Consider the following 18,640-nt stretch of genomic DNA (forward strand, 5'->3'; position numbering starts at 1 on the left):
AGAGATTTGGCATGCCTAAATGGAGTGACAATTTTAATTACTTTGTATATGCAGATGATACTATTATTTTTGCTTCAATAGAGGAAAAGTCTTTGAAACTGATCATGGAGGTGTTAGAAAAGTATGAACTACAATCAGGGCAAAAGATTAATAAGGAAAAGAGTGTTTTATATGTGTAACAAGGTTTCTAATGCAACAATTCAGCAGGTAGAAGTGGTTACTATTTTTCAGAGGGGTAAGCTTCCTTCGATGTATTTAGGGTGTCTTATAAGTCATGCAGACATGAACAAGTAGGATTTTCCTAAACTTATGAGAAAGGTGCAGAATAATCTTAATGTGTGGAAAGGTAAACAATTACCTTTTTGGGGGAAATCTGTACCGATTAACTATGTTTTACAAAGTATTCCTATTTATCTTTTGACAACTATTATTCCTCCTAAGTGTGTTATTAATTAGTAATGGCATCAATTATGAAGCAGAAAATGGGAGTCACTAGGTAAGCATACACTTTTATCTCACACTAATATATGGTGCAAAATTCGGAATCCCCTACAAGAGAAAAATTATATCTTTATACTAGAAAATGGTTCTGAATTTAAATTTTATAGGTTCAATTTTTAAAATATTAACTTTGAAGATATTGTACTTTTAAAATTATGAATTCGTATCTATTTTTTTATTTTGGGTTTAATTAATTTTTGCATAAAAAATTATATATTATAATTAATTTTTGCATAAAATTTTATATATTATTTTAAAAATATTAAGTTCAGATGAATCTGATGTCATAAGTGTTGATTTGTTGAATTGAAGGAAGATGTGACGAATCAATCAAAACAATAAAGAGAGAGAACTGGAGAGAAAGATAGGAAAAAATCTGAAAAGTCATTCAATTAAGAGGAATTTTCATAAATTGCTATAGTTTGGATCATAATTATGAATATTAGCTATAAGTTGCCTAATATCAATTCAAAACAACATTTTAAAAAAGGAGGGAAGTGAGCGAGATAGAGATAGAGATAGAAATAGATAGAGAGAGACAATCGAGCGATTGTAGAGAAGTGGGAAATATCTTTGCTCTCGACAATTCTCACACACAGATACACATTAACTTTGAAATCAAAATATAAATACACAAATACACATATTAGCTTAAAAATTTAAACATAAATATACAAATACACGTATTAACTTTAATATTTTGAAATCAAAACATAAATACATATATGTATCAATCATCAACCAAATATAGATATGAACACACACAAAAATATGTTTTAATAATATAGAGGTTGTATCTGTGTCTAAAAATATTGAAGCGGATAAAAGTTACATATATTTTGAAATCATTAGAGGTATGTCTCAGATAAACAGAGAGATAAAAGATGCATATGAACTTGGAATATCTATATCTTTGAATCAAGTAGAAAACTGAGAGTTCAATTCAACGTAAATTTATGTCCACTGAACTTGGATTCGATGATTTATTTTCTTTAACCAATTGTACATACTATCCATTTAGATACAAAAGTAGTGTTTACTAAGAGATTTTGTGCAGGTTTAGATTTTATTTAATAAATGATCTCAAGAAATTATAGCAAGATTTGATACACATAAAAATATCATTGAGCAGAGAAAGAAGGGGAGTAATAAAGGAGAGAGGGAAAAAGATGGGATATAAAAAGGACAACAAGACAGAAGAGAGACGATCTAGAGGGAGATTTTGTTATCAAACCCTAAGGATCGTCTGGTAAACCGGATAAAATAAGTTGTGATATCCTATGGATTGGAATATTCCATAGGACTATTCACGTACCGACCCCTATGCATAGATATGATATATAATATTTTTAAACTATAGCTATGTATTATAATAAATGTAGTGTCAGCAACTCAAATCTTGAAATAGTCATGCTATTTACACAAATCTTATTTTGGTGGACAAGCCAAATCTCATATAGAACACTTAAAATAAATAACAAAAAAAATAAGAAAATCCAAGATAAATATCTCAGCGTTTATTTAGATACTTAAAAATATATGAAACAAGACATACAAGATCCATTTTATAACTCATAGTCACGTGTATAAGAGCTTAATAAATAAAGAATTATGAAACAATGAGTCTAAAGAAGTATTATCTAAAATAAAGAAAAGAAAACTGGTCAACCTTCTAAAGGAAAGAGCTCACCATATATCCGAGTATAGCTAGCCTCTACAAGACTAGGTACCATATAGGCACTGGTATTTAGATATGCATAAGAAAGATGCAAAAGTATAGGGTAAGAAAAAATTATTAGTATATAGTAGGAATCATAAGTTAGCTAAATTTTAGCAAATGCTATACCGAATAAATAATGTTGTAATTAATGTCATGTAGAAAAGTCTAAGCATTTTGATGATACAGTGTAATAAGAACTTGACAACATAAAATGGTTAAATGAATGATGTAATGTGTTATGTTGTAAAACATAATGGTTAATATCTATCGATATACACCTCTACCATAGCATGTTGTGAGGTAAGACTTATGGAGAATCTATGAGGTCTATATATATCTCACCCAAAATCTTTTTCAGTCAATTATTTCAAGTCATGAGTGTGTGTATATATATAATATATATATATATATATATATATATATATTGATTTATATTTATATTTATAATTATTTAATTATTTATTTTCTCATAGTTATCCGTAATTATAAGCATATACGCGTGATCTCAAAAAATAATATGAATGTTGATGCAATAGACATAAGCACAAAGTATGTCTCAACTCAGAAGCACAAAGTACTCATCTTTATATCAAGGATTCAAAAACTTTTCTTAAGGCCACAACTCTTTATCAACTCATTACTTTATAATTTGGTGCTCATCATGGCTATTCAACATCTCCTGTACAAGAAAAAAATATGAAACATCTCAAAAAACACAATATGCAAAGCAGTATTTTATATTTCGAGTCCTAAGGTTGAAATTTCTTATTTTAGCAAATTAGTTTAACTCGTTCTCCATGTTGGCTCAATGATTTCTGATACCACTAAAAATGTATGAAAATTGAGTACAACTTAACAAAAGTATATTTTACAAGCCATATGTTTTCTATCAGCTAAATGTTAATGTATTGGTTGATTAAAATTATGAGATGGATAAATGTTACATATGATGATTCAATTTAAAATTTTAGTCTCGAATCCTATAATATGAACATATATATAAGTCAAAAAACATTTATTTGCTAAATTCTTAAACCTTGAGTTATTACTTCATTAATACCATAAATCCAGTACTCCTAATAAGGTATTTTGTAAAACAACTTACATGCGGTACACATTATAATACTTCCTAAATTGAGTCGTAAGAGTATAAGTCATAACCTATCTTGAATGACGATCAAATTTGCAATGAACGATCATCAATTTGTCTTTCCTTCAAAAATATCCTCAAATAGAACACCATATAAGAGTGATTACAAGTTTACCGATAGTATAAAATAATAATTTATTCAAAAATAGGTTTACCATGAGATAAGAAACTTAAATATATAATTTTATCGAAAACAAAATTTGAAAAGACCCACAAATTATGAAAATATGATTTTTTAGTATAGCCTCAAAATCTTCAAATTTAATATTCATATTCGGTTTGAAATACTAAAATAATCAATAAATCATACATAAGGATCCTAAATAAGAAATTTATCAAAAATCTAAGTTAAAATAGACAAGATCCCAATTTTCTCCAATAAACTCAACAAATATAAGAAGAAAACCAACTTAAGATACAATGTATGAATATCAAAAAAAGATTAGGTACTTACTCCCGTATAAAATGGAGAAAAATACTGTAAAAATCACTTAATTTCAAGCTCTAGAACTCTCAATATGCTCTAAATACTAAATAACAAAATCTAAAATTTAAATACATTGTTCAACAATTTTTTTGCACTAAAAATTCTACATTGACAACTTTAATTCTCACTAAAATATTCTTAATTCACTCACAAGATTTCAAAATACATTGATTATTTTTTCTACAATTCATAACTAATGATACAGAACTATTCCTCTAATCGAAACACTATTTTATGCACCTTTATCCAGTCAAATATTATTTTTACTTGTTCAAAAATCATTTCATGTTTCGCAATAGAAATATGATATCAACTATGAAAAATTTACTAAACTCTACATATCAATCCTGTTATTCATGCTTAAAAATTTAAAACTATCAAAATAATTTTTTAATATCTAGAACTAAAAATGAATCTGTGAGACATCATATTTTTATTCTTAAACAAAGCTAAAATACCCAAAATATTTCAAATTCATCCAAAAATTATTAAAATTAAAACTAAATTTATGATGAGGTTCAAAATCATTATATAATCCAACTGAAACTTTCAGATCATGAATACAAACTCATTTAATCAACTCTTTTATTGAGGTCAATATTTAACTATCAATTCAACTAGAATGAAAATTGAGTATCCAAAACTCATCCATCTGATACAAACCAAATATGCTACTACACTGAAAATGACATTTCAAAGCTGTTGGAACTATTAAACCATTGATCGGAGGTCATCTTAATTGATTAACTATTGGCCAAAGTTAACTCTTAAGTTTTAAGTTTCTCAAATTTTCATCCAATGACTGCTAATGCATTCGAAAAACTCACGACCCAATCAAAAATCTAACCAACCTAAAAATAAGCTTACAGACTAAATGAAACTATCATAATTTCATTCCAAATTCATCTTCACTAAATATTGACTTTCGTCAAATTCATAAGTTCAGCCTTACCTCATTTAGAATACTAGTACATTTCACGTACTGACGCATACTCTTTCTTTGTGCTATGATGTCTCATATCATAGGTTCAGACACTCAGGTTCCTGACCGTGCATAGACAGATTCAGTTATTAGCAACAGTTTCAGTAGTAAGTCCTCATCTATAGGGCATGCTTTTATTTTAGTATTTCAATTTATCAGTAATTCAGTAGTCAGAGTTAGTTGGGGGCTTGTCCCTTCAACACCGCTCCAGATAGTTCAGTTAGAGGCTTTTTAGACTAGACTTTCGGACAATATTTAGTTTTACAGATATATTATTTTAGTAATATACTTTATTGGTATTTCAGATATTTTGAACCTTATGAAATTTCAGCCTATTATCTACATTTATTATAGTATTGTTATTCAGTACTCATAACATATATCAGTCATGGGTTAGCTCATGGTCCTTCGGGGTCGTAAGCACCGTGTAGTGTCCAGGGTACAGACTCGGGCAAAATGAAATATTCCTAAATGCATTGTACCATCTCCCTTAGAAGTGTGGCATACTACACACCCATAAATAAGAATCTTGACACGACTTTGTTGGACACCCAATGACATCAAACCTAGGCCGTGATACCATTTTGGTCATGACTGAAACCAGGGCCAGATCGTGACGGGTATCTCAAGTCATATATGGATCAGAGATCACCCCTGCATCTAACCAAACCAAAAACATCATCCCCTAAGGTCAGATGAATTCCAAACTTATAACAAGGTAGCATGCAAAAATATAAGAAACTTCAAAACTTATTTGTAACTGATGACCGGTGACCAGCCAAACAACCAACCAACACTGCTAAATATCCATAGTAATTCAAACAAAGCCTTTTACACCAATAACAAAGACTAAATATCAATGAAGTGTAGGGACATGCCCCCGACTATAGTGAAAAACACATCTAAATAGTCTGATATATAAGAGATCAAAACATGAAATGTAGACTTCTAACGTATGGAAGCTCACCACTTTGATGTCAACTCATGAGATGATCTCCAATCCTAATGACTGAGCAAGAGGAGTAGAAGTATGACCAATTCCTACATCGCGTAGGGATACAAAATTGGAAGACGGTTAGTGATTGGAGCACTAGCATGAAAATCAGGGATAAGGTTAACATACTGACATAGTCAATAGTTCAAAATCATTCAAAAATAATGAATATAACCAAATACATATACATATATATTACATGTTGGAATATGGAACAAGGCTTAACATCTGCTTTAAAACTTTAGCCTGGATTTTGTAGCTCAACCGTCATAATATCTACCTACGGGCTATATGGCCCCCAACTCTCACCCCCTAGCCGAGCCCCAACGCATGTAGCCACAAGAACCATAGAATAATCTCATATATACATGGGAGACTTGAACCTCTCAGCCATATACTAAAGTGACTTAAGAACCCAATCATGTAATGATTTATGGGGGACTCGAACCTCTCTAATCATTTAATAATAATGAGGGAAACTCAAACCACCCTGGTCACTTTGACCCCCGTATCGACAAATGTGATTTCCAGTATCGATCACTCGATCCTTTCACGACTCTACACAACCCCCCATTAAAGTCCAATCAAAACATATAACACAGTCCCATTCATTGAGCCACAATACACATTTAGGCATATATTATTGGTATCGCCATACCAACTACACTTGCAAGGCAACAACAACACACCAAGATAATTACATCACTTGGAAAAATTCACAATTCATTCAATTTTACGAATTCCCATATTTCTCATAATTAAAAACTATTTTTACATTATAGGGTTGGGGTCATAACTACTTAAAAAGTCACAAGTTTGGAAAAATCACAATTCCTTAGTTCATTCACCATATCCATGCACCCACTGTTCAAAGCCATAATTAAAGCATGAAAAATCATATGTAACTTATGGGAATACATTGTTCGACAACAAACATTCAAAACACTCAACCCTTGTTACAAAACCAACATGAATATATCGTGAACAATACTTTGAAACATGTGCTTTTAACAAATTAACAATGATGGAAAAGTAATATGCCTTAAATCCCAAGAAATTTGGAGAGAAATAAACCCTTGAGCCCTTAGATGACCAACTTAATGTAACCCTATCTTAACTTTCTTAAAGAAATTGAGAGAGCCTTTTGGAGTGTTTGACAGGTTGCTTAGATTTTTTTTAATGTTCTAATGATACCCTAAAGGGGTTATAAGACGTGAGTTTTAATTTGGGTAAGAGGAGAAATGTCCAGATTGCCCTTAACTTAAAAGCTGACAAAGTGCCGCCAATGACTAATAGTCAACCATTGACTCATCACCACTCCTTACGACTCGTTACCATAAGTCGTAACCAAGAAAATCTCTAGGACCACCACACACTATTGACCATATGACTTAATTATTACCACTCGTAATGAGATACTATGACTCATAGGACCTAGTCGTATTCAACACAGAACCCAATTAGGTAAACACTAGACATCCTACGATTTTCACTAAACAACTTGTTACAAGTCCTTATGGATTAAAGTGAGCCACTTGTACTAAGTTAAAAGTTTATCCACTTAATTTCTAATTTGGTTACGATTAGGTCTATGTGACCCGTCAAGACTCATTACGACTCGTTAGATGAGTCATTGTCAGGGTAGAAAACTCAGAACTCAGAATTTTTTTTAAGGACCAAGAACTCGGGGAATTACAGAAGAGTCGACATAAGCCTACCTTAATACCGAACTACAAATACTTGAATCATACATAATTTTTCTAACATTACTCAACTATCTCGAAATTCCACTATGTTATCAAAATTACAATCTATGCATTATTAGGAGTAAAACATGATTCATATTTCTATACTAAAGGTCAGATCAAATTTCAAGTCAAGAATGAGAATGTAGGGCCCGCTAACTAAATCTAAAATTGAACCTATATGAGTTGGTTTTAACACTGCATACCATATGAGTCAATGATATGACTCGTATCCTAACTTATGGCTCATGATGAGCCACTCACACTCAGATTAAAGTTAAGTTACTAAGTCTTAGATTAAGTAAAGAAGAAACCAAACCATAAGAACTGTTACCCACCATACGACTCATACCAACCCAAGTAGTACCCATTCTAGAAACCAAACAAACCCACCAACCAATATTAGTTAACATACGTCCAAAAGCATACCAATTGTACCCAATCATACGACTATTACCCACAAGTCCTATGATGTCTAAAATCCAAAAATCCAAGAAATTTTCTAAGGGTCCAAACCCAGGGTATTTCTGTAACAATATCCATATTTATCACTTCCCATTCCATACATAAGCCTTTATTTCTTGAGATAATCCACTAGGCCTCAAGTATTCTATTTTTACCTATTGACTCACCATGCACTTATCCACAAAACTATACACATCTATCTTCATGTTATTCCACTAATAGATCTCCTTATGGTCATGATACATCTTTGATAAACCAGGATAAATTGAATAACATGACTTATAAGCTTCGACCATAATTCTACCTTATAGCCCATCCATATTGGGAACACACAACCTCCTTTGGTACCTTAAGATACCATCACCAGTAATCTTAAAAGCCATCACCTTCTACCTACCAATATCACTCTTAATTTGCATCAATATTGAGTCTAAAACTTGCTTCTCCTTTACCTCAGTGCCAAGAGATAACTTTGCCTTCTCTTACATAAGAATACCACCATCCTTATAATCTAAGAGAAAAAATCCAAGATTATCCAAATGATGAATATCCTTCACCAAGTCCCGCTTCTCCTTCCCTAAATGAGACAAGCTCCCTATTGATAACCTGCCAAGAGCATTAGCAACCACGTTAGCATAACATGGATGGTAGTAGAGACTTAAGTCATTGTCCTTGAGCAAATCAAGCTACCTCCTTTGCTTGAGATTCAACTCCTTCTTTGTAATTACATATTGCAGGATCTTATGATACAAAAAGATGTCAACATGAAATCCATATGGATAATGTTGCCAAATTTTTAATGCAAATACCACAACCAACAACTCTAAATCATGAGTTAGATAATTTCTCTCATAAACCTTCAAATACCTAGAAGCATATGCTACCATCCTACCATGCTGCATCAAAACACAACCAAGTCCCACACGAGATGCATTACCATAAACCACGAAACCAACACTACCTTCGAGCTGGGTCAAAATCGAATCAAAAGTCAATTTATCTGTCAGCTTCTCAAAACTCCCTACATAAGAATTAGACCATAGAAACTTCACCTTCTTCTAAGTCAACCTAGTCAAAGGTGCAATAATCAACGAAAAGATCTCCATAGACGTCCTATAATAACCTGCTAAACCCAAAAAGTTCTGAATATCTATTGGAGTCTTAGGTCTATGCCACTTCTTAACCTCCATAAGTTTTTGTGGATACACCATGATCCCTTCATTAGAAATAACATGACCTAAGAAAGTAAAAAAAATTAAACCTAAACTTACACTTCAAAAACTGAGCATATAGTTGCTGATCTTTTAGGGTCTACAACACAACACATAGATGATTGGCATGATCCACCTTACTTCCCAAATATACCAGAATATCATCTATAATAACAATCATGAATATGTCCAAAAACTAAAGGAATACCCAATTCACGAGATCTATAAATATACCCATGGCATTGGTCAACCCAAAAGACATAACTAAGAACTCGTAATGGCCATACCAAGTATGAAAGGCAGTCATAGAGATATCCTCTATCCTAATTGTTAGCTGATGATAACTTAACCGAAGGTAAAAGAGGGTACTTATTCTTCATTATTACCTTATTCAACTGACGGTAATCAATATATATCTGAAAAGGACCATCAATCTATGCATAAAAAGAATAGGATCACCCCATGAAGATATACTAGGGCAGATAAAACCTTTGTCAAGAAGATTTATTAACTACTCCTTAAGTTTCTTCAACTCGATCAGAGCTATTCTATAAGGATGGATAGAGATAGGGTAAGTGTCCAAAATAAGATCAATCCCAAAATCAATTTTTCTCTCAAGAGGAATACTAGAAGATCATCAGGGAAAATTTTAGGAAATTCCCTAACCACGAGAATGGATTGTAAAGGAGGACCCTCCTAGTTAAAATATTTAACCCAGACAAGATAATAAAGACACTCCTTGGAAATCAATTTTTGGGCTCAAATATATGATACGAACCTTTCTTTAGGTACTAAGGAACTCTATTCCCAATAAATAACCAGATCATTAGGGAATTTGAAAATAACCTTAGGGTCTGACAATCTAAAGAGGCATAACACAAATACAACCAATCCATCCCCATGATCACATCAAAATCTAACATGTCTAATTTAAATAGATCAACCAAAGACTCCCTTTAACCAACAGATATCACACAACCCCTATAGACCCTTTTACCAACTATAAAGTCACCCACTGGGGTAGAAACAGAAAATAGGTCCAAAATACAATCAGGACAAAACCAAAATGCACAGCCAGAAATAGGGTCACATAAAAAAGAGTGGACCCTGGGTTAAGTAAATAGTACACATCATTAGAAAACAGTCTTAACATACCAGTGAAGACATCAGGTGATGCCTCAGACTCCTAATGGTTAGTAAGAGCATACAAATGATTCAGACCTATGTCGGTGCTAGATGTGGCACCCCTTGGTACAAGAGCTAACTATTTGGCAACTGGAACCTTATTAGCCCCCAAAGCAACCTTGCCCTCAGGGAAACCCTCAGTATATGGCCCAGCTGAAAATAATTATAACACTAATTCTTCCCCATATCAGAGAAGCTATGATGCAACTAACCATATAGTCTACAAGAAGGATATAATGGAGCTTATTGGTGGCTTAATAATGGGAACCCTATGCCCTAGAACTATCACCACTCTAAAAACAAAGATCTCCAGATAGTTTTACAGCTTTAAATAAGGAGCACTAGCTACCGACTATGAACTCGAGTTGCCCCACCACTTCTTAGACCATTTCCCACCATTTTTACCACTCTACTATTGATCTCTACCCTGATATAAATATTAAAACTTCTTACTCTACCTCAACCCTATCTACTTGCTTTCTTTTCTTCTCTTCAGCCTATTGTATATACACCAAAGTCTAGCCCTCATGCAAAATACTAGCTCAGGAGCATATCGATACAACTAGTGGAATTTAAAGGCATACTTCTTCACTAACTTCCTGCCATGCTTTAAATTTGCAAACTACTTCATTTTTGCATCCCTCAAGTCGTATGAAAAAAAGCAGTCAAGAAAGGAACTAGAGAAATCCTCCCACAAAGAAGATTCAGCATTATCACCCTAAGCTTCTCCAATTCCTCATACCATTGATATGCCACATCTTTCAACTTATAAGTAGTGAATTCCACACCCTCTACCTCAGTAATATGCATAGCCTAAAATATCTTATATATCCTATCTATAAAACTTTGAGGATCTTTTTTAACCTTAGTACTAGTAAAAGTCAGAGGGCTCAGCCTCATAAATGGTCCAACTTTAGTGTCCTCAGATGAACTCCCAACAATACCAACAGAACCTATCTGCCATGACTGAGATGTCACCAACTAAATCAACAGATAAATAGATTGTCAAAACTCAACATTAGTGATATCTCCCCAAGGTAACTAAGTATGAGTTTTAACCTCTGGAGAAATATTAGTGGAGACAAGTAGGAATCCATAGGGATAATCAGAAGCAACAATCCTAGACTGGGTCTGTACCCTATAAGTTGAATAAGATCCATCAACATTGTCCTCGGGTGGGACTGAAGAGTTATCTTGATCTTTATATTATCTAGGAGGCGTGATCATAAAGGCAAATAAATAGGAGTTAGAGGAATCTAAGTCCTTAGACTCTATACCCCTAAAATATAACAAACAAGAAAGAAAAACATTCCAAGGTGCCTTACAGCCTTTCTCTTACAAGTGTGGCATGCTACACACCTAAAAAGAGACTCTACTTGAAATATATTTTTAGACACCTAAATGACCATGAACATACGCTCCGATAATAACTTTTCTATGAGACAAACCAGGGCCTAGCCATGATGGATATCTCTAGTCCACTAAGGACCATAGATCACCCCATAGCCTATTCTAATGTAACTAATATATATATGACAAGATAGGAAAGATAAACCCAAAAGTCTATATGAGATTAGTATCTAGAAACCATCCATAATACCAAGACTAATACCGAACATCAACCATAAAACCTATGTCCACAATAGTCCAATAAAGCCTCTAACAAAATTGAATACCATTTAAATATTGGTACATGCCCCCGACTATATCCAAAATAAATCTAAAATAAAATCTAAGACAAGAGAAACCAAAACATGAAATGAAGTCATCCAAAGGATGAAAGCTCACCACTTTAAGTCAACTCTTGATCTAACCATGAACACCTGATCATTATGTAGGAAAGGTAGACTTGCCTTTGAACCTTGCATTACATGGGGATATAACATTTGAAGATGGTTAGAGATTTGAGAGCTAGTATGTAACTCAGGTATAAAATAGTAAAGTAATACCATATTCAATAATATGAATACAAGTAAACCCAATGCATAACATCATAAGCAATACATACATATATATGTATATCATATGTCGGGGTAAAGGAAATAGGTTTTAGCATGCATTTTTAAATCATTAACATAGACTCTGTAGCTCTACCATACTAAAGGCACCCATAGACTATATGGGTTCAACTCCTCCTTCTGAAAGGGCCAGTATATGTTTAGTCGTATATAGCTGAGAAAACCTGAGAAGACTAATGCCATCCCCTAAAAATAAAATATGTCTCATGCACACACCATTACCATGACCAAACCTCATATTGGCAAATATAAGTTTCCAGTAACAGTCCCTTCAGGGCCTCCAACTTCCATGACTTTGATACAAAACCCCCTTTAAGCCTATATTAAAACAAATAACATATTAAAAATCATTTAGCAAGGAGTATTTTAATTAGGTATTTCCTGTTGGGATCATTACACCTAAATTATACCTTGCAAGTCTATTTTATTTTGCCGTGCATAACCTTTAAACTAAGTTAACTCCACAGTTTCCAATTTAAAAATCAAATCCATGGCCACCAAGGACTTTCAAAAACTATTTGAAAGTAAACCAAACCAATATATGTTATATTTACCATTTATGCAATGCAAGGTTACAAAAGATATAGCCAAACCAAGTGATAAATTATATTCCAAAGCCAATTATGTAGGTGAGTTGAGGTTATTATTAATTTCCATATTGAAATCATTTATTTTGGGAATCCATTATACCCCTATATTCATTTACCATACCTATGCACCCAAAGAGCTCATAAACAATTAATTTAATGCATAAAAATTCAATAATAATCTTGGGAAAATATTTTAACAAAATACATTCAAAACCATCGACCTATAGTTCAAAAACAGATGCCTTAATTGCAAAGAAATTTGAAGAAACCACACCCTTAGGAACCTAGATGAACACTAGCCTTGAGTTTAAAAGGGGAATTTAAGAAAGGATGGCTATGAGTAATGATGAGGACCTTTGTATATTGAAAACCGATAGAAATAGGTCTTTATATTGATTAAAAATCATTTATAGGTTAAATTAACCCTTTACCCCTCATCCAATTTTAAAAATAACAAGACAACCTGAAATTACTATAGGTTCATGGCGCAGACTTTATTGCGAAGATCCAGCCTCCATGTCACAAACCTTATTGTGGTGATTATATTTTGTGTTATGAAGGTTATATCAGAGACTAACCTCCATGGAACGCTAATATCGTGGAGGCTTATGACCTTCGAGACCCAAAACCACCTTGAACCTCATCTGAAAATTTCAAAACACTTTTGAGTTACCCTTTTAACATCCCCAAACATAGTTTGAATCAAAAACTTTATTTCAAACATGGGAAGAACAAAAAGAATATACCAAAAATTTTAAGGATGTTACAAAATTTGAGCACTTTATATTTTGATGGAGAAACCACTTTATTCTAAATTCTCTAAGTTTGAATGTCGATCGTGTTCATTTTAGGGCATATGGTTTCTTAAAAGTGGGTGATTGTGGTTACCCAAAATATTGAACTATGAAGAGTAAGGCTAGGCCTAACTTTGCGACTGAAGTTTAGAGGTTTTTTTGTCTTGCTAATTATTCCAGGATATGTAACCCCTCCCTAATTGTCTTCTAAGCTAATTAAGCTAGTCTTTGGTATTATATGGGTTGGCTGGTATTGGGTCCAAGCCCATACTACTTGTTTAACAATATCCAAAGGTGAAACATGATGGTACTCTAACCCTTAGAATGGATAAGCTTTCAAGGACAAAAGTTTTCCTTCATCCGATAGTGGGTCCTATTATTATGGGGACTGATTATAATATATTGAGTAAGTTTCTAAAAGTTATACCCCTACCTTTACTTGGTTCTAAGTCAGTGGATGCCTTTGTATTTTTTGTAGACTATTATATGAGGTTGCACAAGATGGGTATAATAGAGTAGCATGTTGTAGAATTTGTAACCTTACAACAGCAAGATAATGCTAAGCTATCATAGTGGGTTTAAGAACATAATTGATCTTCAACTTTACTTCCATTGACATGGTCTATGATCCAAATTTTGATTCATAAGAAGTATATTCCACTCACCCTGTGTGATAGGAATAAGAAAAGTTTTCCTAGCCTAGAGTAGGGTAATAATACTATTACAGCCTATGAGGTAAGTTATTTTCCTTATACAAAAATTCCACCAGTTACTTGATACTTAAGAGTAGATACTTGGCCTATTTATAAAGGTTTTGAATATTAAATTGTAAGTTATGGCATTTTAGATAACTTTTTCAGGTTAGACCTTCAATAACATGTCTAACTTTATAGACAAGGAAAAAGGAGTTAAATATATTAGGCTTGCAAGGATGGTAGTAATAAAAGCACATAATACGAGAAGCTTTAGCAGATCTTACTCTAGAGGTCATGGTCATAAGGCTAGCCTTATACATCCAATATAGTCAATTCTTCTAATATTTGCATGGGGTTCATCAGGGACCACTCAGCAAGCTTTATGTGTAGGAAAAAAAGTGTCTTTGTATTTTTCTTTTAGCTAACCTTTATTAGATCAAGCTTGTTTTAATTGTTGTATTATTGGGCACATGAAAAGGAATTATCTTAATGGTAATTTGATAATTTTTAAGGTCAGTAGCTATCAAAATTTATGGTTCTAATCGATAGATGAAGTGGTGAAAATTATAGGGGTCATCTACAGGGTAGGCCTGGTGGTTATCAGGGTATCTATGGGGTATTTGGGTGGTAGAAATTTAGGTATAAGTATTGCATACCCTCCTAGAGAGGTTTCTCAGATTGATGATAACTCGTATTGTTATGCCTTTAAGGCATATTTGTTGTTGAGGCTTCTAATGCAATCAGTAACATTCTTATTTGTGACCAAATGACTATGGTCTTATTTGATCCAAGTTCAACTTATTTGTATGTTTTTGTTAAATTTGCCTTGGGTTTAGACATGGTTTGTGATATGCTTGACTCCCATGTGTATGTATCTACTCTAATTAGAGACTTAGCTATAGTGATTCAATAATTTTATGCTTTCTCTATGATGTTTATTATCTATCATACTTGGGAGCATTTAGTGATTCTAGGTATGTTTATTATGGTATCATCTTGGGTTTGACTTGGTTGTCCCCATATGATGTTGTTGTCAATTATAATGCTAAAATAGTCACTTAGATAAGTTAGATGGATAAGGTCAATTGGAAGATGTTTATAAGTCTATCCTAGTGCAAATAATTTCTTTGAACCTTGATAAGAAGCTACTCAGGGAATGAGTGTTCGTCAAACTAAGCACAACTTTATGACACTAGTGTAGAGGTATGATGATTGGTAATTTTACCACTCATTTTCACTCAACTTTCATGCACACTACCAAGTTTTGTATAATAAATGAGACATAATCATGATTTAATATACTAATATCCACATTTTGCAGGCATAGAGTTGCTGAGATGAAAAAATGTGGATTGAAGCTAAAAGAGATCAAGTGGAAGCAAAGAAATGCAGCTGAAAATGTGGACTAGTCACCAGCCCCAGTTACCACGATCGCATTCAGTTAAGATGGTCGGTAGAATGAGATCACAGAACCATACCATGGTCATGTTGGCCGTATTAGCGGGAATCCACACGCGATCACGATTAAGTGGGAATGTTTCCCAGGGAAGTTTTGTAATTTCACATGGACGAATCCCGAACCTTATATAGGAAAAATACATTTCTTCTTTGGGGATTTCTTACCTCATAGACATTTTTTCAATTTCAAGCAAGAACCCTAGTTGGGCAAGATTGTAACTACTATTGGAGAATTAAAGTATTTTGTGAAGAATGAGTGCTTTGGATAATCCTTATGGTTTATCTTTCTATACTTTTTTCATGAGTAGCTAAGTAATTTAGTCTTGGGATTATGTTGAACTGAAGTGTATTTGTGTGCGGGTGTTGATGGGTTTGCATGATTTTTAGTTGTTGATTATGGATTGTACTATTACTTGAGATTAATAGTTGGAATTTATGGGTGAAAACCCCAAATCTCTAAATGGGTTTGATAGGTAAAAACCCCAAACTCTAGAAACCCTTTATTATCCTTGAAAGAAGGATGAAGGTGAAGTTATGGGAGCCCATAGCATCCTTAAAAGAGGTCTACAGAGTGACAAGTTGATGGTGGACAATAAAGACTATGGTTTACTACCTTTTACAATCTTAGAAATAAGTGTGATGGGTATGTGCATCATGTCAAGGGTATCATCCTAGAAATAGGGAAAGGTTTTGGGAGATTACTAATTGCACACTTGTTAGGTGTTCAAAATAGCCAATGGATGAAATCCTTATGGTTTTGTTGAAAGACTAACCACAAAGACCTTTGACCTAGCATATTTCTTACTCAACAACTAAGTTTCATGTTAAGCTTTCAACAACCTAAGTACGTCTTACCTTTAGGTAGGCATAATCCAAAGATCTTCTCAAACCTTCCATTTAAATCCAAAGTGCTAAATTAGTGTGTTGTTAACCAAAGATTGTTACAAAAATATTACAAATCATTTCCTCCATACTTTAATTTCTATGTTATGTTTGTTAGCATTCCCTGCAACCCTTTATTTGTTATAACACCTATAGGATTTGAAATTTATACTTCACTCCATATGGATTCGACCCCAATGCTAGTTGGATTATTGACAATGACCGCCTCATCACTCTAACATGGGAGTGAGTTAAGCATTATCAAAATACTGTTATCGCTGGGGAGTCGAATATTGATTTCACTTGTGTGGTATGATTCTTACTTTGGTATACCTGGGGTGGTGTAAATTACTTTTATTTATTAGTTTGGAATTTTTTGTATATGATCGAAGTGTTAATGGAACGATAAGTGATATCACAAGAAACATGGTACTCTTTGATTATCCCCTAGATAATTGGGCTAACTAAATAAAGTTGGGCAAACAAGTACAATTCATATTCCATCAACCAATGGAAATAATGTTTTTCATGTAACTAGTATCATGCTTTACATATTGTAAATAAAAGGGTTGTACGGGGGTTAAGCGTATGTGGACCCAAATGTCCGTTTGAAGAATTTTGTGGAAGTGTGTGCTCCATTCAACTTATCACACATTACTTAAGAATCCATCCGGCTTTGCCTTTTCCTATTCCCCCTAACAGGCAAGGAGATTCTATGGCTTCGCTCACTTCTAACCTACTCATTTACATCTTGGGAAGAGCTTACCACCACATTTCTTAATACATACTTCCCACCATCTAAAATGCTTCAAAAGTGGGATAAGATTGTGAATTTTTTGCAAATGAATGGAGATCCGTTGTTTGAAGCTTAAGAAAGGCTTAATGGAAAATTATCATAATGCCCAAATCATGAGGTCCCAAAGAAAATGCTTCTCAAGATCTTCTATTGGTCCCTTGATCCATTAAACAAAATGGTGGTGGATAATTCGGCGGGTGGATCTATAGTGACGATGCACCACCATGTGACCTTTCTATTTATAGGAGAAGTGTCAAAGAAAAAATTAAGGATGGCATACCTGAGATACTGAAGCTCCCAAGATCCCTTCTACTACTTTGGTGGTTAATAATGAGAAAAGAAAGTGAAATGAAGAAAATGGGGAGAACATGGAGAAAATGATGACCCAACCTGAAATCTTGACAAAGCATGTTATAGGTGCACCTGAAAAAGAGGTAAACGCCATAGAATCAAAATCTTATGAAGATGATGAAGAAGGAAAGAAGTTGGACAAGGAAATCTAGTATTTGGCCAATTATTCGGGGGGTTCCCGCCCCACCCATCAAAGGAAATGTGGGAACCAAGGTTGGATGAATCATGAGCGGGATATAATTGGAGAGATAGGGAACGTGACTATGATTATGTTTCCCCTCATAATCGAGCTAAGACCAAGTAGTGAAGCATAATTGACCCCGAAGAATTCAAGACTGAGGATGTGTTAAAAAAACTTGAATAAAGTAAAAGGTATGGACAAAATGGTCTGTGAGTTTAAATGTGACTTCTCTCAGCTCTTTCCAACTGTGGTGGCTCACTCCGCCTGTATCAAACCATTGGACAACTAAATTGGGAAAATCTCCACATAATTAAATGCTAGGCCTAGAGGTAGACTCCCTAGTGACATAATTGCTAATCCATAAAATGATTCTCAAGTCCTACAAATTGTCACAAGGAGTGGAAAGACACTTTATGAGCTCTATAAAGGAAACTT

This window comes from Capsicum annuum, chromosome 5, assembly GCF_002878395.1.
Source record: "Capsicum annuum cultivar UCD-10X-F1 chromosome 5, UCD10Xv1.1, whole genome shotgun sequence".
Taxonomy (NCBI): Eukaryota; Viridiplantae; Streptophyta; class Magnoliopsida; order Solanales; family Solanaceae; genus Capsicum; species Capsicum annuum.